Below are 23,813 nucleotides of genomic sequence, written 5' to 3' on the forward strand. Positions count from 1 at the left end.
AAAATGACAACAAGCAGGTACCTATCAATAATAATCTTAAACATAGATGGATTAAATGCTCCAATCAAAATACATAGGGCAGCTGAATGGATAAGAAAACATGACCCATATATATGCTGTCTAGAAGAGTTCCACCTCAGAACAAAGGATTCACACAGACTAAAAGTGAAGGGATGGAAAAAATTCTTCACATGGAAATGAAAGAAAAGCTGGAGTAGCAATACTTATATCTGACAAAATAGACCAAAGGCCATAATAAGATATAAGGAAGGACACTTCATAATACTAAAGGGATCTATGCAACAAAAGGATATAATTCTGGTACACACATATGCACCCAATAGAGGTACAGACAAATACATACAAAAATAATTCTGAAAGATATGAAGGGAGAGAGAGACAGCGGCAAAATCATAGTAGGGAACTTTAATACCCCATTGACTTTACTAAATAAACTTTCTAAACAAAAAATCAACAAAGAAACAGCAATCCTAAATGACTCATTAGATAACATGGAACTAATTAATATCTTCAGAAACATTTCACCCCAAAGCTAGAGAATATACATTCTTCTCAAGTGCACATGAGTCATTCACAAAGACAGACCACATGTTAGGAAACAGGCTAAGTCTGTACAAATTCAAGAAGACTGAAATCACATAAACCATCTTCTCAGATCACAATGGCATAAAATAAGAAATCAACTGCAATAAAAACTATTAAAACAATAAGACATATGGAAGTTAAACACCATCTTATTAAACAATGAATGGGTTACCAAAGAGATCAAAGAAGAAATAAAAAAAAAAAATCTGGAAACAAATGACAATGAAAACACATCAATTCAAAATGTATGGGACACAGTGAAAGCAATCCTGACAGGGAAATTCATAGCACTTCAGACCTACCTCAAAAAAAAGAAGAAAACTTGTAAAAAGTTATTTAACCATAAAACTTAAAGAATTAGAAGGAGAGCAACAAGAAAAGCCAAGAGAAGGAAGGGAATAATAAAGATCAGAGTGGAAATAAATGACATATACACCAAAATAAATAAATAAATAAATAAATAAATAAATAAATAAATAAACCCAAAAAAGATCAATAAAACCAAGATCTGGTTCTTTGAAAGGATAAACATGATTGATGAATCTCTTGCTAGAATCACCAAAAAACAAAGAGAGAGGACCCAAATAAACAGAATAATAAATTAAAAAGGTGAAGTAACAACTGACCCCACAGAAATACAGAGGATCACAAAAAAATACTATGAATAACTCTATTTCACCAAAATGGACAACCTTTATGATATGGACATAGTCCTAGAAAAAATATAATCTTCCAAAACTCAATCAGGAAGAATCAGAAAACATGATTAGGCTGATAACTACTATGAAATAGAAGCAGTAATTTAAATAAATAAATAAATAAATAAATAAATAAATAAATAAATAAATAAATAAATAAATCTTCCAGCAAACAATACCCTAGTACAAATGGCTTCCCAGGGCAGGTTTATCAAACATTCAAAGAAGAATTAACACATATCCCCCTCAAACTATTCCAAAAAATTCAAGAGGAAGGAACACTTCCAAGGTCTTTGTATGTGGCCAGCATTTCCCTAACCCCAAAACCAGATAAAGACAATACAAAGAAAGAGAATTATAGGCCAATATCCCCAAAGAACATAGATGCTAAAATCCTCAAGAAAATTTTGGCAAATTGGATCCAGCAATACATTAAAAAGATCAGGTGCAAGCCCCCACTGGCCCGGTCTTCCTCCTCGCTGCCACTCTCCCACACATCCACCTGCTCCCCAGCTCAGGGTGCTCCATGTAGCCCCCTCCCCATCCCTGGGAGACAGAGGAGAAGGGGGCAACCACAAGATGGCAGACCTCTCGCTGCTCCAGGAGGACATGGACGTATTTGGTATGGATGACTACAACTCAGAATCTGATGTGATTATTACACCATCAGCCCTGGACTTTGTCTCACAAGATGAAATGTTGACGCCACTGGAGAGACTGGACAAGTATGCTGCAAGTGAGAACATATTTAACAGACAAATGGTGGCCTGAAGTTTGCTGGATACATTGCAGGAAGTCTGTGATGATGAAATAGATTGTATTGCTGATTTGGAAAGAATTAGCAGATTAGCTGATGATTCAGAACTGCTCTCACAGTTGATTCTGAATCATCAGCTAATCTGCTAATTCTTTCCCCCATGGCTGCTTTGCTTCCCACACCCAGCTCAGATCGGGACACAGGTGACAGACAGTGACTTGGCCCAGCTCAGATTGGGACCCAGGTAACAGACAGAGACTTGGCTGACAGCAGCTGCCCTATATCTAAATCCAGCCTAGCACCAGGAATGCTCAGGGCCTACTCAAGAATGCAAATAATCCTTTCCACTAATATTTACAGGGTAAATTAAGATTGTTGGTAGAGTATTAAATTTGACAGTAAAATAATAATCAAGTTTTCAGATTAATTTAAATAGGCTAATTGAAATAAGTGAATATTCAAGAAAATTTAATTGTACTGGACAAAAAGCTGTTCCTAAAGAGTTAACTAAAATTTCTATTGGTAGTTCATCTCATGGTAAAATTCCTGAACATGAAATGAAACTAAAGCAGTCATATTTTTGTGCAAAAAATTAAAATTTAAAGTTATCAAGACTGCATTATAAAATTTACAAAAGCCTCCATTAATCAAAAAAAGGGAGGACAGTAGGGTAATATCATGTAAGGAAAAATATCCTATAAGTAAATTACATCTAGAAAATTATTACTTTACAAAATTAATTTTCATTTGTAATGCTAACATCAAGACACCCATGAAAAACACACATGATGTCTAAATAAGACAAAGGAAAATTGTATGGGCAAAAATAAAAAGGATCCCAAATCAATTATATAGAAAAGATTCATTTATTAACTTTTGGTCGAGAATATGTTTGTATGTTTTCAGAAAACAACTCCAAGACCATGTGGATTCCTGCAACAGAGAGGAATTGACAGGTCTGCACCAACCACAAAGACAAGAGGAGAAACAGTCCAGAGATGGGAGACGCTGAGACGCCTTGCCACACTAGCAGTCAGCAGCTGTGCTTTGCAGCAGGTTGCCTAGGACCAAACCAGAGAGGGTCGGACCTGCATTGCCACCATGGGCCCACCATCCAGATATCATTGCTGACATGTACACATAAGGAACTGTTGGACATTGAAATTGGGACTCAAACATTTTTTGTTATTATATGTTTATTTCTAGTCTGCAGAGGCAAGATTTTTTAAAGGAAAGAAATGGGGAAAAAATAGATACAGAGGCAAAGAAGCATTGAACAGACTGTCAAACTACAGCGGGAAGGCAGGAGAGGTTGGAGGGGGGATAGGCTGTAAGAGATCAACTGAAGGACTTGTACGCATGCACATAAGCATAACCAATGGATACAAGACACTGGGGGGGGGGCAGGTAAAGGCATGTACTGGGGGGTAGGGGAGGCTGGGGGGGAGGTCAATGGGGGGAAAAAAAAAGACATATGTACTACTATTTGTAATACTTCAAACAATAAAAAAAAATACCTATTGTGGTTAGATATCTCGCAGATCAGAATAATCAGGTAAAAAAAAAACACAAGTCAGGCAGCTTTACTGGCTCTGTTGGAGCAAGAGTTAATTGAGCGATTTGATGTGGAGACCAAAGTGTGCCCCGTCCTCATAGAGCTGACTTCCCAGATAGCAATGATGATGTGAAAACAGAAGCTGTGGCTATAATGTGCAACATGGCTCCCATGGTTGGGAAGGGCATTAAAGAGTGTGTTATCCTGCTTAGGTTTTGTGAGATGTGCTGTGATTGCAGAATGTTCCATGTTTGAAAGGTCTGTTGTGCCGCACCAGCATAGCCAAGGGTTCGGCAAGCCTGAGGAAGGGCGGTGAAGGATGTAGAAAAGACAGACAAAGAGAATAAGCTGGTTCTAGGTGGATCTCCTGTGCCTGGCTAAGGCCACAGAGAAAAGATCCAGAAGGCAAGCTGATGCTTTATTTTATAGACAGAGGTAAACAAGGTAGTGGTCAACAAAGTTACAATGTTCTTGTGAGCTTCACTTGTTTTGGCAGCACTTGCTGCACCTCCCACAGCCCATTAGCTACCCAGGAAGGATCTAGGGAGTGTCATAAGGTCAAGCTTAATTATGCTAAGAGGGCTGTTCCCTCTAAGTTGGGACTTGTTTGTGGCTTTGCCAACAGGTCAGTCTGAGGCTTAATCCTATAGCCGCTCCCTATAGTCTGTGCTGCCAACTGAAAGGGCAGAGACTCCATTTTTGTGCTAGGCCCTTCATCCTGTCCCCAGAATAACCTCCCTTCCGAGAAAAACTACAAGAAAGCAGCTAGGCCCAAATTGGGCTATACCGTAGCATGCTCCTTCACCCATCAGGTGCCAGGGCCAGCCTGACAGGTTGAACCGGGCTGAGGTAGGGAGGTGGGAATTGAGAAAAGAAAGAAAGACAGGAGAGCGGGATCGGGAGGACTACAGATCATCGAGAGACTGCAGCAAGTTTATTAACTGCGTAATGCCTTTTGTGCACAAAACACTGAATAGGAGGTCTGTCAAGAGGAATGTATTCTTTGTTCCTCTTAATCTCTAAGGGAGAGACAGAGCAGAAGGACAAATTCTCAGTACAGCAAATCTCAGTAAATAGTTACAGACTTCTTGGTAAGCTATGAAAGGTTGCTCTCATTCTACTGATAACCGCCATCCAAACAAGCCTGGGAAAACTGTGTGGGTAGGGGACAGCCTTGCTAGTCCCTTCAGGTGACCTGGAATTGACCAATCGGGGTCAGCCAACTCAGGGGACCCTCCCCCTGCCCCAGATCCCTATAAAACCTTTGTCCTGTTGAAGCTCTCTCTCTCTCTCCACCTCGCTGCTGCACCGGTGTGTGTGTGTGGGACCGAGCTCAAGCTAGCTCGAATAAAGGCTCTTTGCTTTTGCATCGGACTCGGCTCCCTGGTGGTCTTTGGGGATCACGAAATCTGGGCATAACATTAACCTTGGAGAAATCTGCATTGTAGTTGGCCAGCAAATTACTGAGGAAATGCTGCTGCCCAGGTTTTTTCAACTTTGTTCTGATAACATATGGGGAGTCCAGAAAGCTGGTGCTGAATGCTTCATGGCGGTTTCACATGCAACATGTCAAGAAATCTGGCAGACTAAATTATCAGCATTATTTATTAATTTGATCAGTGATCCTTCATGTTGGGTTCACCAAGCAGCTTTTCAGTCTCTGGGACCTTTCATATCTACTTTTGCTAATCCATCAAGCTCAGGCCAGTATTTTAAAGAAGAAAGCAAAACTTCAGAAAATACATCAGTAGAAGACAAAAATAGGATCAGAGATCAGAAAGTCCCAGAGGATGGACAAATCAGGCCAGAGGATGTTCCTTCAGATCCCAGTATTAGTAATTCCAGTGTCAAACTGGAAAACATGATGGAAGACCATACTGAAACAACTAGGAAATCTCCAGGTGAAATAAGTGTTCCAATGGACAGTTCTTTACTTGTACTGTGTCCTCAGACTCTCATCAGGAAGCAGCTAGTAATGAAAATGATTTAAAAAAAAACAAACCTGGTAACTACAAATCTACATATGGCCAGAGGTTGGCACCAGTTCACAAGATTCTGCTCTCTTAGATCAGGAATTATACAATTCTTTCTATTTCTGGAGGACTCCTCTTCCTGAAATAGATCTAGATATAGAGCTTGAGCAGGGCTCTTGGAATAAACTCAACCCAGAGAGACCAGAAGAAACACCTGAAGTAACCATACCAGGTTCTTCAAACATCACTATAGCTACCAGAAAGGAACTGGAAGAAATGATAGAAAATCTAGTGCTGCATATTGATTATCCAGATATTAGAGCACAAGTGGACGTGCTCTCTGCCACGCTGTGAGCTTCCAGTCTGGATGCTCGTGATGAGGCCAGCGATAGAGAAAGGAAAAGTGATGTGCAAGATGAACTGTGTGTCAGTGAGCTACCAAACTAAAATAAATCATGATGTTGAGAACATGGACTCCACCCTTCATTATATTCATAATGATTCAGACTTCAGCACCAGGAGTAGTTTCAGCCCTGATGAGGAAAAGAGACCTAAAGTACAGGACGTTGTGCCTCAGGCTCTATTAGATTAGTATTTAGTATCTCTGACTGACCCCTCTCCTGCACAGACAGTCGACACTGAAATTGCTAAGCACCGTGCATACAGTCTTCCAGGCATGGCTCTGACACTTGGCAGGCAGAACTATCACTGCCTAAGAGAGACTTATGAGACTCTGGCATCAAACATGCAGTGGAAAGTTCGAAGAACTTTAGCCTTCTCCATCCATGAGCATGCAGTTATTCTCAGAGATCAGTTGACAGCTATAGATCTGGTTCCAATTTTTAATGGATTTTTAAAAGACCTCGATGAAGTAAGGACAGGTGTCCTTAAATACTTGCATGGTTTTTGGAAGCTTCTTCATATTGACAAAAGAAGAGAATATCTTTATCAACTTCAGGAGCTTTTGGTGACAGATAATAGTAAATTGGCGCTTTTGAGCTGAACTAGCTGAACAGCTGATTTTACCTCTAGAATTATATAATGCCAGAGATGTTTATGACTATTTATGTCCCATTGCTCTGAATCTATGTGCAGATAAAGTTTCTTCTGTTCATTGGATTTCCTACAAGTTGGTCAGTGAGATGGTGAAGAAGCTGTACATGGTGACACCACCAACATTTGGTGTGGACCACATCCATGAGCTTGTAGAAAATTTTGGTAGATGTCCTAAGTGGTCTGGCCATCAAGCCTTTGACTTTGTCTGCCAGACTGTCATTGAAGATGACTGCCTTCCCATGGACCAGTTTGCTATGCATCTGATGCCACATTTGCTAACCTTAGCAAACGATAGGGTTCCAAATGTTAGAGTACTCCTTGCAAAGACACTAAGACAAACTCTACTAGACAAAGATTATTCCCTAACCTCTGCCAGCTGTCACCAGGAAGCTGTGGAACAAACCATCATGGCTCTTCAGATGAATCATGACAGTGACATCAACTACTTTGCAAGTACCCACCCTGCCAGTTCCAAAATCTCTGAAGATTCTATGAGCACAGCTTCCTCAACCAACTAGAAAGCTTCAGCCATGGTGTCTTTCTCCCTTCCTAAGAAGCCGAGGTTCCACACGTGCTCCACATGTGTGTGAGCTGGACACTTTGAGGAGGAAGAGAGACCTTCCTTTCTTGCAGACTTAAATGCAGATGCAAGTTGCCTACACAGACACCAGGGATTTTAAGAGTCAAGAGAAAGTACAGTAAACACTATTATCTTATCTTTACTTTAAGGGAAAATAATTTCTCAGGATTTTAATTGTCACTGCAGCCTTAAATCCTTCTGTCTTCCTGACTGAAAGAAACTTGAATTGCAGAGCATTCTCCTTTTGGAAAGGACAGGATTCCCAGAGACCTGCGTTTCTTTCTCCTGCTTTTATTTAATGACTGAAGGATAGAATTATAGCCAGAAAGTGGCTGTGAGCCAGGTTGTGAGAGACAAATTCAGTATTAGCCCTCATTGTTTCCACACAGGCAAGGACCTGTGCGCCTGTGGCTAGCGACCCAGTCCAGCCCTAAGTGTGAATAGTTACTTATGTGTGTTAATGGGAAAGGAGATTTTTTTAATTTCTCCTAAGGGCTTGATGCTAACACTAAAGGAGAATATGATTTTAACTCATAAGTGCAGCATATTGCTGTACACATTTACGTGTACTTAGATATCTATGTCCTGAATTTTTTTCATGCTGGTCATAACCTGAATGACATTATTAGCATGTATACTGTGCGTCAGGTTCTTTTAACTGGATCATGATCAGCTCTTAGGTGAATCTTCTCCTTCCCATGCTGTACATATCTGTGACACTCTTAGGAGTGCTGCAGTCTTTAATCATGCTGTTTAAAACTATTGTGGCTCAAGTTCTCCTGTCCAAATAAAATTTATTAATAACTAGAGGCCCAGTATATAAAAATTCATGGAATGGAGGGGGGTGGTACCTCAGCCCAGCCTGCCCCTTCTCACAGTCTGGGGACTCTCAGGGGCAGGAGGCGACCCGGTGATCAGGGGAAGGTGACACCCTATCACACCTCTGCTGCTGCCACTGCTGGCAGAGCAAGTCTTGGCCAGCCCTGGTTATCTGAGCCTCGGGCTGCCCTGGGTGGCTGCGCAGCTGCCATCCAAGCCTTGCCTGCACCTCGGGCCAGCTCTCGGCAGCTGAGCAGCCACCATCGGCAACTTGCCTGTGCCTCAGGCCGGCCCTGGGCAGCTGGGCAGCCACCATCCAAGGCTTGCCTGTGCCTTGGGCGTTGGCTCGGCAACCGCCATCTGAGGCTTGCCTGCACCTCAGGCCAGCCCTGGGCGGCTGGGCAGCTGACATCCAAGGCTTGCCTGCACCTTGGGCTGACCCTGGGCAGCTGGTGGGCTGAGGGTGCCACCATCTTTGAGGGTGTGGCAGTCAATTAACATATTCCCTCCTTATTGGCTGTGGGCACCACCATCTTTGTGAGGGTGTGATGGTCAATTAGCATATTCCCTCTTTATTAGATAGGATATCTGTATAGAGAGATAGATGTTTTATACATGTCTGTGAATAAATGCAATTTGTGACTTGTATTAATGATTTAATATAAAATGGAAAAACTAGATTAAAATTTTGTCTTAAAAAAAAAGATCAGACGCAGTCTCTCAGAAGATGGTGGCTGACAGGACAGAGGTGAGGGAGAGAGCGTGAGTGAGTGAAGGGGAGAAAGAGGTCTGTGTGGACATGTGTTGTGTTGTGTGTGTGTGTGTGTGTGTGTGTGTGTGTGTGACAGTTAGATCCTGCAGGAGCATCAAGGGCTGGCAGACCAGGCTCTCCCTCTCCTGGATAGGGAGCACCTGCCACCACTGTGTGCACTGCCTAGGCTGCAGGACTCGGGCATGGAGCCCATGCCATCTTAAAAGAGAGAGTGGACTGTCAGGGACCCTGCAGCCACTCCAGCCAAAGCCATGCTGCCTTTTCTGTGACCTGCAGACCCCAGGATGTCCACCTCCAAGCGCATAAGGCTTCTGCAGCAGAAATGGCTTCCTCCTCCCCAGCTGCAGGCCTCCAGACACTAAGGTCACACAGCTCTAGCAACTGGGCCCTGTGAGGCCACCGCCCTGACAGGCAGCACCTAGATGCTTCTATGAGCCACTGCTGGGCACACAGGTATCTAACCAAGGGTGCAGTGGACCCACAGCAGAAACTGGGACTTCCCTCTCCCCTACAGCCGACCTCCAGAGGCAGCGTCAGGGTCACGCAGCTCCAGCAAGTGGGCCCTGTGAGCCCATCGCCCTGGCAGGCAGCTCCTGGGTACCTCTGTGGTCACCTCAAGGCACGTGCATACACAACCAAGGGTGCACAGCTCCCACAACAGAAGCTGGGACCCCCCACTCCCAGGCTGCTGGCATCCAAATACCAAGATTGCTCTGTTCCAGCACACAGCCTGCGAAATCACCACCCCTGCAGGCAGCTCCTGGGCGACTCTTCCAAAACTGGTACAATATCCGCAAATCAATGAATGTGATACATCACTTAAACAGATTGAGAGATAAAAATCACAGAATCATGTCAAATGATGCAGAAAAAATCATTTGACAAAATCCAACACGCTTTCTTGATAAAAACTCTCAGCAAAGGGGGAATAGAGGGATCATACCTCAAAATAATAAAAGCCACATATGACAAACCTATAGCCAACATCATACTCAATTGGCAAAAACTAAAACAACTTCCCCTAAGAATAGGGACAAGACAAGGATGCCCATTCTCACCACTCCTCTTCAACATAGTACTAGAAGTGCTACCCATAGCGATCAGATAAGAAGAAGAAAAAAAGGCATCCAAATTGGAAAAGAATAAGTAAAACTCTCATTATTCACAGATGACATGATATTGTACATAGAAAACTCTAAAGACTCCATCAAAAAACTATTAGACTTAATAAATGAATTTGGCAATGTAGCAGGATATAAAATTAACACTGAGATATCTATGGATTTTTTTAAACACCAACAATGAACTCACAGAAAGAGAAATGAAAAACACAATCCCATTTGCCATTGCAACAAAAAATTATTTACCTAGGAATAAACTTAATTAAGGAGGTAAAAGACCTGTACTCAGAAAACTACAGGACACTGAAAAAAGAGTTAGAGGAAGACATAAACAAATGGAAGAATATACCATGCTCCTGGATTGGTAGAATCAATATCATTAAAATGTTCATACTACTCAAAGCAATCTATGGATTCAATTCAATCCCCATTAAAATACCAATGGCATATTTCAAAAATCTAGAACAAACTCTCTGAAAATTCATCTGGAATAAAAAAAGACCCCAAATAGCTTCAGCAATCCTGAGAAAGAAGAACAAAGTAGGTGGGATCTCAATACCAGATTTCAAGCTGTATTACAAAGCCACTGTTCTCAAAACAGCCTGGTACTGACACAAGAACAGACATATAGACCAATAGAACAGAACAAAAAAAAAAAAAAAAAAAAAAAAACAACAAAAAAAACGGAAATCAATGTAAACCATTATTCTCAATTGATATTTGACAAAGGAGGCAAGAGCATAAAATGGAGTCAAGACAGTCTCTTCAATAAATGGTGTTGGGAAATTGGACAGATACATGCAAAAAAATGAAACTAGACCACCAATTTACACCATTCACAAAAATAAACTTAAAATGGATAAAGGATTTAAATGTAATATGGGAAACCATAAAAATCTTAGGAGAAGCCATTGGTAGCACAATAGCAGACATTTGTTGTAGCAATATCTTTACTGATACTGCTCCTAGGACAATGTAAACTAAGGAGAAACTAAACAGATGGGACTACATCAAAATAAAAAGCTTCTGCAAAGCAAGAGAAACCATCAACAATATGACAGGAGAGCTCACTGCATGGGAGAACATATTTGACAATAATACATCTGATAAGTGGTTAGACTCCAAAATTTATAGTAAACTCATACAACTTAACAAAAGGATCATAAACAATCCAATTAGGAAATGGGTAAAAGGCCTAAATATATATTCCAAAGTGGACATACAGAAGACCAAGAGGCATATAAAAAAAAAGGTCAGTCACTAATCATCCAATAGATGCAAATCAAAATGACAATGAGGTACCATCTCACACCTGTCAGAATGGCTATCATCAACAAATCAACAAATGACAAGTGCTGGTGTGGATGTGGAGAAAAAGGAGCCCTTGTGCACTGCTAGTGGGAATGCACACTGGTGCAGCCACTGTGGAAAATAGTATGACATTTCCTCAAAAAATTAAAAATGGAACTCACATTTGACCCAGTAATCCAACTTCTAGGAATATATCCCAAGAAAAAATAAATATCACATGATCTCATTCATTTGTAGAATATAAAGAACAACGTAAACTGATGAACAAAAATAGATCCAAACAGGAGACCAAGATGGCGACCGGCAGGAAGGTAGGGAGGGAGAGTGTGTGAGAGAGTGAGGGAGCAATAGAGGTGTGTGTGGATGTGTGTGGGTGTGTGTGTGAGTGAAATATAGACAGTTAGACCCTGCAGTTCTTCCAGGGGGCTGCCAATCCAGGCAGTCTTAGACTGCAAAACTTTGCTGCCACCACAAACACTCCAGGGAGGACACTGGCAGCACAGAGACCACACCATCTTGAAGAACAGAACTGCTTGAGACTAGAATCCTAGCCTCGACAACACCCAGTCTGGTCTCAGAAGCAAACTAGGACCCTACAGCCACTCTGGAAGAAGACCTGCCATCACAGCTGCAGACCCAGGGACACCAAGACTCCAGGCACCCGGCCACAGATTTCTGTGAGTAACAAAGCCAATCCCCCTCCTCATCCACCCCCGTGGCAGCAACATAGAAACTACCAGACCCCAGCTGCACAATAAGACTTTCAGCACACACAAAGCAGTGGCTACTCTGCCTGACTTTGAGCCTTGGTGTCGGACCCGAGAAATTTGTTTCCCGCAACAGGGCTCCATGCCCAGTCAGGGAGACTGAGCTGAATTTGAGCTTAACTGCTCATCCTTAGGAAGGTAGTTTTCTGTGACTGGATCCCGCGCCCATGCAGGGCAGGGAGGTAATGCTGATCTTGAGCCCGGACTTGCGAACTCGTGGAATTTGTTTCCCGCGACTCGTCTCCAGGCCCAGGCAGGGAGACTGAGCTGAATTTGAGCCTAGCTGCTCATCCCTAGAGAAGTCGTTTTCTGCAACCAGATCTTGTGCCCACACAGGGCAGGGAGGCAGTCCTGAATTTGAGCATAGGTGCACGACCTTGGGGAGATTGTTTTCTGCGACCAGATCCTGCGCCCATGCAGGGAGACAGTGCTGAATTTGAACCTGGGGGTGCAAACCTGGGGAATTTGTTTCCCATGACCAGACCCTGCTCCTTAGCAGAGAGGCTGCGCTGAATTTGAACCTGGATGTGCGAACTCAGGGAGTTTGTTCCCCATGACCAGACCCTGCGCCCACACAGGGAGGCAATGCTGAATTTGAGCCTGGGTGCATGGACATGGGGAGTTTGTTTTCCACAGTGCACACCTGTGTGACCAAACCCCACACCCACACTAAGTGGCAGTGCCACCTGACTTTGATTCAGGGCAAGTGCACATAGAAGGCTGTTCACCACAGGGCAGAAGTGGTCCTCCTGCCAACACAGTGCAACTGAGCAACCCAGTCTCCCAACCAAATTGGGGACCCTGAATCTCCACGCAAGAGGCAGCAATGAGCACCAGTGACTAGACTCTGTCCCTCATTGTGTATGCCTGGAATCTCTGATTCCCAGTACATTCACACTAAGAGCCAGTGACTCCAATTCTTGGCGCATGTGCACACAGGGACTCTGATTCTCAGTGTGAGGTAGCACAAAGCAACAGAGACTCTGATACTCGATTCTCGGCATGGGCACAGGGTGCCTGTGTCCTGACACGCAATAGGGAACTTTGATTTTTGGCACACGCCAGTGGGTTCTCTGTTTCAACGTGGTGCAGGTAAGGTCCCTGATTCTAGATGCACACACGAGGTCACACCAAGCACCTGTGACTCTGACCCATGGCGAGCATGGCTCCCACCAACCCACAGGAACTGCACATCTTGGTGTCAGAGCTCTTCAGTGACACTTGGGTGGTGCAAAACTCCCACTGCACATGACTGAGGCCCCACAACTTGATATTTGAGCCTTCTGGTGATAGCAAGAATGGAGAGACAACAAAGCAATCCCCAGAGGAAAGAAAAGGATGAATCACCAAGAAAGGAAATAAGTGAAACAGAAGCATGCAACTTGAGAGAAAAAGAATTCAGAGTAATGGTAATACAAGTCATACACCAGATAAAAGAGAAAATCAACAACCTATGCAAAAATCAGGACGAAATGAAAAATGATATAGCTACAATCAAAAACACCATAGAAGGCTTCAACAGTAAACTAGAAGAAGCAGAGGACCGAATTAGTGAGTTAGAAGATCAGGTACAGAAACAAGCCCAATCTGAACAGCAGCTAGAGAAAAAAAATTAAAAAGCAGGAGGAAAGCCTAAGGGAGCTTTGGGACAATGCAAAATGAAATAACATACATATAATAAGGCTGCCAGAAGGACAAGAAGAGCAGCAAGGATTAGAAAATTTATTTGAAGAAATAATGACAGAAAACTTCCCTGATATGGGGAAGAAAAAGGTTACTCAAGTACAGAGAGTCCCAAGCAAGATGAATCCCAAAAGACCAACACCAACACATGCCATAATTACAATGGCAAATGTTATCGACAAAGAGAGAATCTTAAAGGCTACGAGAGAGACAGAGAGTTACCTACAAAGGATCCCCCATAAGATTATCAAATGATTTCTCAACAGAAACACATCAAGGTAGAAGAGAATGGAAGGAGATATACAAAGTGATGCAAAGCAAGGGACTGAATCTAAGAATACTCTACCAGCAAGACTATCAATCAAAATTGAAGGGGAAATCAGGAGCTTCACAGACAAAAAAGGCTAAGGGAGTTTATCACTACCAAACCAGCAATGCAAGAAATGCTAAAGGGAATGCTGTAAAAGGAAGAAACAAAAAGGTAAGAAGGAACACAGCCTCAAAAAATAAAAATGGCTACAAACAAGTACCTTTCAATAATAACTTTAAACATAAATGAACTAAATGCTCCAATCAAAAGACATCATGTGGCTGAATGGATAAAAAAACATGACCATATATATGCTGTCTACAAGAGACCCACCTCAGAACAAGGTACTCACACAGACTGAAAGTGAAGGGATGGAAAAATATCTTTCAGGCCAATGGAAATGAAAAAAAAAAAAAAAAAAAACTGGGGTAGCAATACTTATATCTGACAAAATAGACCTCAAAGTGAAGGCCATAACAAGGGGTAAGGAAGGCCACTTTATAATACTAAAGGGATCAATACAACAAGAGGATATAACCCTGATAAACATATATGCACCCAATGCAGGAGCACCAAATACATAAAAAATCTCCTGGAAGATATCAAGAGAGAGATTGACAACAATACAATCATAGTAGTGGACTTTAATACACCACTGACATCACTAGATAAATCCTCTAGACAAAAAAAAAAAAAATCAGCAAAGACACAGCAATCCTAAATGACTCACTAGATCATATGAACTTAATTGACATCTTCAGAACATTTCACCACAAAGCTGCAGAATATACATTCTTCTCAATTGCACATGGGACATTTTCAAAAATAGACCACATACTGGGTCACAAGCAAAGTCTCCCTAAATTCAAGAAGATTGAAATCATACGAAGCAACTTCTCAGACCACAATGGCATAATATTAGAAATAAACTACAATAAAAAAATCCAAAACACTCAAACACTTGTAAGCTGAATTGCATGTTATTAAATATTGATTGGGTTACCAATGAGATCAAAGAAGAAATTAAAAACATCCTGGAAACTAATGACAATAAAAATACAATACAAAACCTATGGGACACAATGAAAGCAGTCCTGAGAGGGAAGTTTATAGCTTACAGGCCTACCTCAAAAAAACAAGAAAAAAAAATGGTAGTAAATCATCTAATGCTACAACTCAAAGAATTAGAAAGAGAGCAATAAGAAAGGCCCAGAGGGAGCAGAAAAAAGGAGATAATAAAGATTAGAGCAGAAATAAATACATAGAGACCAAAAATAAAAATAAAAATACAAAAGATCAATGAAACCAAGAGCTGGTTCTTTGAAAGGATAAACAAGATTGATGAACCTCTAGCCAGCCTCATCAAGAAGCAAAGAGAGGAGACTCAAATAAACAAAATCAGAAATGATAGAGGCGAAATAACAACAGACCCCACAGAAATACAGAGTATTGTTAAAAAAAAATATATTATGAACAACTCTATTCCAACAAACTAGGCAACCTAGAGGAAATGGACATATTCCTAGAAAAATACAACCTTCCAAAACTCAATCGGGAAGATTCTAAGAATCTCAATAGGCCAATAACTATGGAAGAAATTGAAGCAGTCATCAAAGAGCTTCCAGCAAACAAAAGCACAGGGCCAGACGGCTTCATAGGAGAGTTATACCAAACATTCAAGGAAGAACTAAAACCTATCCTCCTCAGACTATTCCAAAAAAATTCAAGAGGAAGGAACACTTCCAAGCTCCTTCTATGAAGCCAGCATCACCCTAATACCAAAACCAGATAAAGACAACACAATGAAAGAGAATTACAGGCCAATATCCCTCATGAACATAGATGCCAAAATCCTCAACAAAATTCTACCAATTCAGATCCAGCAGTACATCAGAGAGATCATACACCATGACCAAGCTGGATTTATCCCAGGGACGCAAAGATGGTAAAATATCTGCAAATCAATAAATATGATACATTACATAAACAAATTGAGGGATAAAATCACATAGTCATATCAATTGACACAGAAAAAGCATTTGACAAAATCCAACACCCTTTCTTCATAAAAACTCTCAGCAAGGTGGGAATAGAAGGATCATACCTCAACATCATAAAAGCCATATATGACAAACCCACAGCCAGCATCACAATCAAAGGACAAAAACTTAAGCCATTTTCCCTAAGAACAGGAACAAGACAGGGATGCCCTCTCTCACCATTCCTGTTCAACACAGTACTGGAAGTACAAGCCATTGCAATCAGACAAGAAGAAGGAATAAAAGGCATCCAAATTGGAAAAGAAGAAGTAAAACTGTCCTTATTCGCAGATGACATGATACCATACACAGAAAACCCTAAAGACTTCATAAAAATTATTAGACTTAATAAATGAATTTGGCAATGTAGCAGGATACAAAATTAACGCCAAGAAATCTATGGCATTGCTATACACCAATAGTGAACTTACAGAAAGAGAGACTAAAAAAGCAATTCCATTTACCATCACACCAAAAAAATTAAGATACATAGGAATAAACTTAACTAAGGAGATAAAAGACCTATATGCAAAAAACTACAGGACACTGAAAAAAGAGATAGAGGAAGATATACCTTGTTCATGGATTGGTAGAATCAACATCATTAAAATGTCCATACTACCCAAAGTAATCTATAGATTCAATGCACTCCCCATTAAAATACCAATGGCATATTCCACAGACCTAGAACAAACTCTCCAAAAATTCATCTGGAATAAAAAAAGACACCAAATAGCTGCAGCAATCCTGAGAAAGAAGAACAAAGTAGGTGGGATCTCAATACCAGATTTCAAGCTGTATTACAAAGCCACTGTCCTTAAAACAGCCTGGTACTGGCACAAGAACAGACATATAGATCAATAGAATAGAATAGAGAAACCAGAAATCAACCCAAACCACTATGCCCAATTAATATTCGACAAAGGAGGCATTAACATGCAATAGAATCAAGACAGTCTCTTCAATAAATGGTGTTGGGAAAATTGGACAGATACATGCAAAAAAATGAGACTAGACCACCAACTTACACCATACACAAAAATAAATTCAAAATGGATAAAGGACTTGAACATAAGATGGGAAATCATAAAAATACTAGAGGAATCCACAGGCAGCAAAATGTCAGACATATGCCAAAGGAACTTCTTCACTGATACTGCTCCTAGGGCAATGGAAACTAAAGAGAAAATAAACAAATGGGACTCCATCAAAATAAAAAAACTTTTGCACAGCAAAAGAAACCATCAACAAAACAACCAGAACGACCACTACATGGGAGAACATATTTGCCAATGTTATCACTGATAAGGGTTTAACCTCCAACATTTACAGAGAACTCATACAACTCAACAAAAGGAAGATAAACAATCCAATCAAGAAATGGGCAAGGGACCCAAATAGAAACTTTTCCAAAGAAGACATAAGAAAACATGCTTGGAGGAGGAAAAATGGCGGCGGAATAGACAGACGTGTTCCGAGCCTTGTCCCGGAGCAGAAAGAAAGAACAGCTGAGGGTCGCACTAGGATTGTTTGTTGGCAAGTTAAGGGACAGCTAAACTCCAGAAGAAGGTGGGAGACTGCTAGACAGGGTTCCCCTGACCTGGCAGCCCCCACTGCGGCTGGGTCCCCTCCTGGAGCTACTGGCTCTGATGAGGATTTTGCGCCATCTTGAATGGGAAAGTGGAGCTTATCGGAAGCCTGAGAATCCACAACTGTGGCACCCACGGAAGAGCTGTGAGCCCCAGAACACCGGTCCCCAATTGGCGCAAAGACTCGGATTCAGAGGAGCTCTACACTCCACCACGGAAAGGTCAGATTTCGCCTGGGATAAGGTGAGGTCTCTGGTCCCATTGGGAGAGAGGAATGCGCGTTTTGTGGGAGCTGGAGGACCAGGGAAGTCTGTGCCTAGAAAAATCCGTGGCTGTTGGTGCTGGCGTGATCCGTGAATGTGGAAGGGGGGTCCTCAGAGTTGCTAACAGAAGGGCTCACTAAAAAGCAACCCATTTTGATCTGACGTGCAGGGACACCCTAAGAATTTCAAAGGTGTGCCGGCTGCCTAGACTTGCGCGAAGCCCCGGAGTTCGCACACTTGGGCTTTTTCCTCTTCAAATCCTTGCTTCTGATTACTAAGCCCAATACATAGGATCACCCAGTTGGGGACACCCTGGGAGACTGCAGGGGAAAGTGTTTTTCTGGAACCTGGGGATCGGAGTGGGGAGAGACCATTGGAGAGCCAGCTCTGAGGCAGCCTACTCCCACAAACTGGTAGTGAGTGCCACAGTGAAAGAAGGCTCTAACACTGCCTAGAGAGGCCATATATAGACCCAGAAGTCAATCCAGAAACACTGCCACCCAGGGGCTGAATCACAAATTGACTCTTGTGTAATCAAAAATAAAGGAATAAAAGAAATTAAGACACACTGCCTGCTTAAAATAAGGACTGGCTTACAACACTGAAGAGCAGTGGAACGCAGGGAACTGCAATACTGTCCGGACTGAGAAACAGGCGTGCCAAACAGAACAACAGAGGAAGTGAATGACCTTCACTACTCCACATTTTATTTTTATTTTTTATTTTTTTATTTTTTATTTTCATTTTTTTGCATCTTTTACTCAAGAAACTAATTTTTTTCTTTTTTCCTCATTTGATTTTACCTTTTTAATTATTACATTTTTATTTTCAATCTGTATTATTACTACTGCTATTTTATCTTTTTTTTTTTTAAAGTGTCATTTTATTTTCTCTTCATTTTATTTTGGGATTAGTGTTCTACATTCTATTTTCATCTTTCCTTTAGCATCGTTTTACTCTATCTCAACTCTACCTTTATGCCATCACTCTCTTCCTAACCTTCCCCTTTTCAGTGTCTTGTTTATCTTTCCCCTTTCCTGCTTTAGATTTTTCCCTATGCTTTCTGTTTACCCCTTGTTAAAATTTTACCCTACTTACATATCTATTCTCTAATCCCCTGCTCCAAGTCCATACACACCTCTCTCTTTGCTGTCTTAACTATCCAAAAAATTGTTTTTCTCTCTGTCCTTTTGTTGTTGTTCGCTTGAATGTTGATTATATCGAATTTTTATGCTTTTTTGTGAGATTGTTTTGCTTATTCTTCTTTTGTTTGTTTATTTTTTTGTTTGTTTTGTGCTTCTGTTTTCCCTTGCCTCACTCAATATTAGTTGGTGTTGTAGTTTGTATTAATCTCCAGGTACTTGTTGCTGGCATTTGCTGGGATTAGTGATTGTTCTATTGGAGTTTTATCCCCATATATATAGTTTGTTCCCCTTTCTCTCTTAGTCTCTTTCTTGTCTCACTTACTTTTTTTTTCCTTTTCCCAATTTCATTTTGACACTCCTTTTTTTTTCCTTTCTTTTTCCTCTTCTTCTTTCTCTCCTATCCCCTAATTTTCCTTTCTCTGGTGGTCACCTTTATTGGAGGTTATTAATATTGTGAATACATTTCTGTTCTATTTGTGTGTTGTACCTGGTAGTGCTGTATTTTGTGCCTATAAATCAACACATGAGAGAGAGAACTACATAACCAGACATCCAGAGAAGAGAGACCATGGGGAGACAAAGAAACAGCCCGCATATGAAAGAAAAGCAGGCATCACCAGAAAAGGAAGTAAACGAAATGGAGGCAAGCAACCTTCCAGAGAAAGAATTCAGAGAAATGGTCAGAAGGTGGCTGAAAAGAACAGAAGACAAATTTGACAATATGAGCAAGAACCAAAAGAAAATGAGAAAGAACCAAGAAAAAATGAAAAATGACATCACTGCTGTAAAGAACTCAATAGAAAGCATCAAGAGTAGACTAGAAGAAGCAGAGGACTGGATTAGTGAGCTAGAAGACAAGATGGGAAAAAATACCCAAGTAGAGCAACTTCTAGAAAAAAAAATTAAAAGGCAGGAGGAGAGCCTAAGGGAACTTTGGGACAACACGAAACAAAACAACATCCGCATAATAGTGTTTCCAGAAGGAAAGGAAGCTGAGCAAGGAATAGAAAACCTGTTTGAAGAAATAATGACAGAAAATTTCCCTGATACAGGGAAGAAAAAACCCACACAAATCCAAGAAGTTCACAGAGTCCCAAGAAAAATGAACCCCAAAAGACCGACGCCAAGGCACATTATAATTAAATTGGCAAACACCAACGACAAAGTAAGAATCTTAAAAGCGGCCAGAGAGAGACAGAAAGTTACCAACAAAGGAACCCCCATCAGACTAGCAACTGATTTCTCAACAGAAACTCATCAGGCCAGAAGGGAATGGAATGAAATATACAAAGTCATGCAAAGGAAGGGTCTGAATCCAAGAATACTTTACCCAGCAAGGCTATCAATCAAAATTGAAGGTGAAATAAGGAGCTTCACAGACAAAAAAGGACTAAGGGAATTTATTACCACCAAACCAGCAATGCAAGAAATGCTAAAGGGTCTGCTGTAAAAAAAAAATAAAAGTAATAGGAAGTGAAGAAGGAACACAGGGGTAAAGAATAAAAATGGTGACAAATAAGTACCTATCAATAATAACTTTAAATGTAAACGGATTAAATGCCCCAATCAAAAGACACAGGGTAATGGATTGGATAAGAAAACATGACCCATATATCTGCTGTCTACAAGAAACCCACCTCAGAAAAAAAGACACACACAGACTGAGGATGAAGAGATGGAAAAAGGTTTTCCAGGCAAATGGAACTGAAAAAAAAGCTGGGGTAGCAATACTTATATCTGACAAATTAGATCTCAAAGTGAAGGCCATAACAAGGGATAAGGAAAGCCACTTCATAATACTAAAGGGAGCAATCCAACAAGAAGAAATAACTCTGGTAAACATATATGCACCCAATACAGGAGCACCCAAATATATTAAAAAAAACTCCTGGAGGATATCAAGTGAGAGATTTACAGCAATACAATCATAGTAGGAGACTTTAATACCCCACTATCACCATTGGACAAATCCTCTAAACAAAAAATCAGCAAAGAAAAATCAATCCTAAATGATTCACTAGAACAGATGGAATTAATTGACATCTTCAGAACATTTCACCCCAAAGCTGCAGAATATACTTTCTTCTCAAGTTCACATGGGTCATTTTCAAAGATAGACCATATGTTGGGACATAGGCAAAGTCTCTTCAAATTCAAGAAGATAGAAATCATATCAAGCATCTTCTCAGACCACAGTGGCATAAAACTGGAAATCAACTACAATAAAAACAACCCAAAGAAATCAAACACATGGAGACTAAACATCATGCTATTAAACAATGACTGGGTTACTAGAGAGATCAAGGAAAAATTAAAAACATCATGGCAACAAATGACAATGAAAACACTACAATCCAAAATCTATGGGACACAGCAAAAGCAGTCTTGAGAGGGAAGTTCATAGCTCAAAAAGCCTACTGCAAAAAACAAGAAACAATGGTAATAAATTACCTAACCATACAACTCAAAGCGTTAGAAAAAGAGCAACAAGAAAAGCCCAGTGTAAGCAGAAGGAAGGAAATAATAAAGATCAGAGCAGAGATAAACGACCTAGAGACCAAAGAAACAATACAAAAGATCAACAAAACCAAGAGCTGGTTATTTGAAAGGATAAACAAGATTGATGAACCTCTAGCCAGCCTCACCAAGAAGCAAAGAGAGAGGACCCAAATAAACAAAATCAGAAATGAAAGAGGTGAAATAACAACAGATCCCGCCAAAATACAAAGGATTGTTAAAAAATACTATGAACAACTCTATTCCAACAAACTGGACAACCTGGAGGAAATGGACATATTCCTAGAAAAATATAACCTTCCAAAACTCCATCAGGAAGAATCTAAACAGCTCAATATGCCAGTAACTATGGAAGAAATTGAAGCAGTCATCAAAAAGCTTCCAGCAAACAAAAGCCCGTGGCCAGACGGCTTCACAGGAGAGTTTTACCAAACATTCAAGGAAGAACTAAAACCTATCCTCCTCAGACTATTCCAAAAAATTCAAGAGGAAGGAACACTTCCAAGCTCCTTCTATGAAGCCAGCATCACCCTAATACCAAAACCAGATAACGTCAACACAATGAAAGAGAATTACAGGCCAATATCCCTCATGAACATAGATGCCAAAATCCTCAACAAAATTCTAGCAAATCAGATCCAGCAGTACATCAGAAAGATCATACGCCATGACCAAGTAGGGTTTATCCCAGGAATGCAAGGATGGCACAATATTCACAAATTAATAAATGTGATACATCACATAAACAAATTGAGAGATAAAAATCACATAGTCCTATCAATTGATGCAGAAAAAGCATTTGACAAAATCCAACACCCTTTCTTGATAAAAACTCTCAACAAGGTGGGAATAGAAGGATCATACCTCAACATAATAAAAGCTATATATGATAAACCCACAGCTAACATCATACTCAACGGGCAAAAACTGAAACCATTTCCCCTAAGAACAGGAACAAGACAGGGATGCCCACTCTCACCACTCCTGTTTGACATAGTACGGGAAGTATTAGCCATTGCAATTAGACAAGAAGAAGAAATAAAAGGCATCCAAATTGGAAAAGAAGAAGTAAAGCTGTCCTTATTTGCAGATGACATGATATTGTATATAAAAACCCCGAAAGTCTCCATCAAAAAACTAACAGACTTGATTAATGAATTCGACAATGTAGCAGGATACAAAATTAACGCCAAGAAATCTATGGAATTTCTATACACCAATAGTGAACTTACAGAAAGAGAGACTAAAAAAGCAATCCTATTTACCACCGCACCAAAAAAATTAAGATACTTAGGAAAAAACCTAACCAAGGACGTAAAAGACCTATACGCGGAAAACTACAGGACACTGAAAAAAGAGATAGAGGAAGACGTAAACAGATGGAAGAACATACCATGTTCATGGATTGGTAGAATCAACATCATTAAAATGTCCATACTACCCAAAGCAATCTGTAGATTCAATGCACTCTCCATTAAAATACCATTGGCATATTTCACAGACATAGAAAGAACTCTCCAAAAATTCATCTGGAATAAAAAAAGACACTGAATAGCCACAGCAATCCTGAGAAAGAAGAATAAAGTACGAGGGATCTCAATACCAGATTTCAAGCTGTATTACAAAGCCACTGTCCTCAAAACAGCCTGGTACTGGCACAAGAACAGACATATAGATCAATGGAATAGAATAGAGAATCCAGATATCGACCCAAACCAATATGCGCAATTAATATTTGACAAAGGAGGCATGAGCATACAATGGAGTCAAGACAGTCTCTTCAATAAATGGTGTTGGGAAAATTGGACAGATACATGCAAAAAAATGAAACTAGACCACCAACTTACACCATACAGAAAAGTAAACTCAAAATGGATCAAGGACTTAAACATAAGACAGGAAAACATAAAAATACTAGAGGAATCCACAGGCAGAGAAATCTTAGACATACGCCGAAAGAACTTCTTCACTGATACTGCCCCTAGGGCAATGGAAGCCAAAGAGAAAATAAACAAATGGGACTACATCAAAATAAAAAGCTTTTGCACAGCAAAAGAAACTATCAACAAAACAACAAGAAACCCCACTGTATGGGAGAACATATTTGCAAATGTTATCACTGATAAAGGTTTAATCTCCATCATCTACAGGCAGCTTATACAACTTAATAAAAGGAAGATAAATGATCCAATAAAAAAATGGGCAACGAACCTAAATAGAATCTTTTCGAAAGAAGACAGAAGGAACGCCAA

At 40.6% G+C, this 23,813-nt stretch overlaps 1 pseudogene across 1 annotated transcript; it reads left to right on the top strand.

Moving 5' to 3' along the window:
• Window positions 1–1,883: 1,883 nt before the first annotated feature.
• On the top strand, window positions 1,884–7,163 carry LOC308248253 (serine/threonine-protein phosphatase 4 regulatory subunit 1-like; annotated as a pseudogene). The gene is made up of 3 exons: window positions 1,884–2,179; window positions 3,583–3,881; window positions 5,035–7,163. The product of its transcript is annotated as a serine/threonine-protein phosphatase 4 regulatory subunit 1-like (transcript).
• The last annotated feature ends 16,650 nt before the right edge of the window (window positions 7,164–23,813 follow it).

The sequence above is a fragment of the Plecotus auritus genome (genome assembly GCF_963455305.1).
Source record: "Plecotus auritus genome assembly, chromosome: 5".
Classification (NCBI taxonomy): Eukaryota; Metazoa; Chordata; class Mammalia; order Chiroptera; family Vespertilionidae; genus Plecotus; species Plecotus auritus.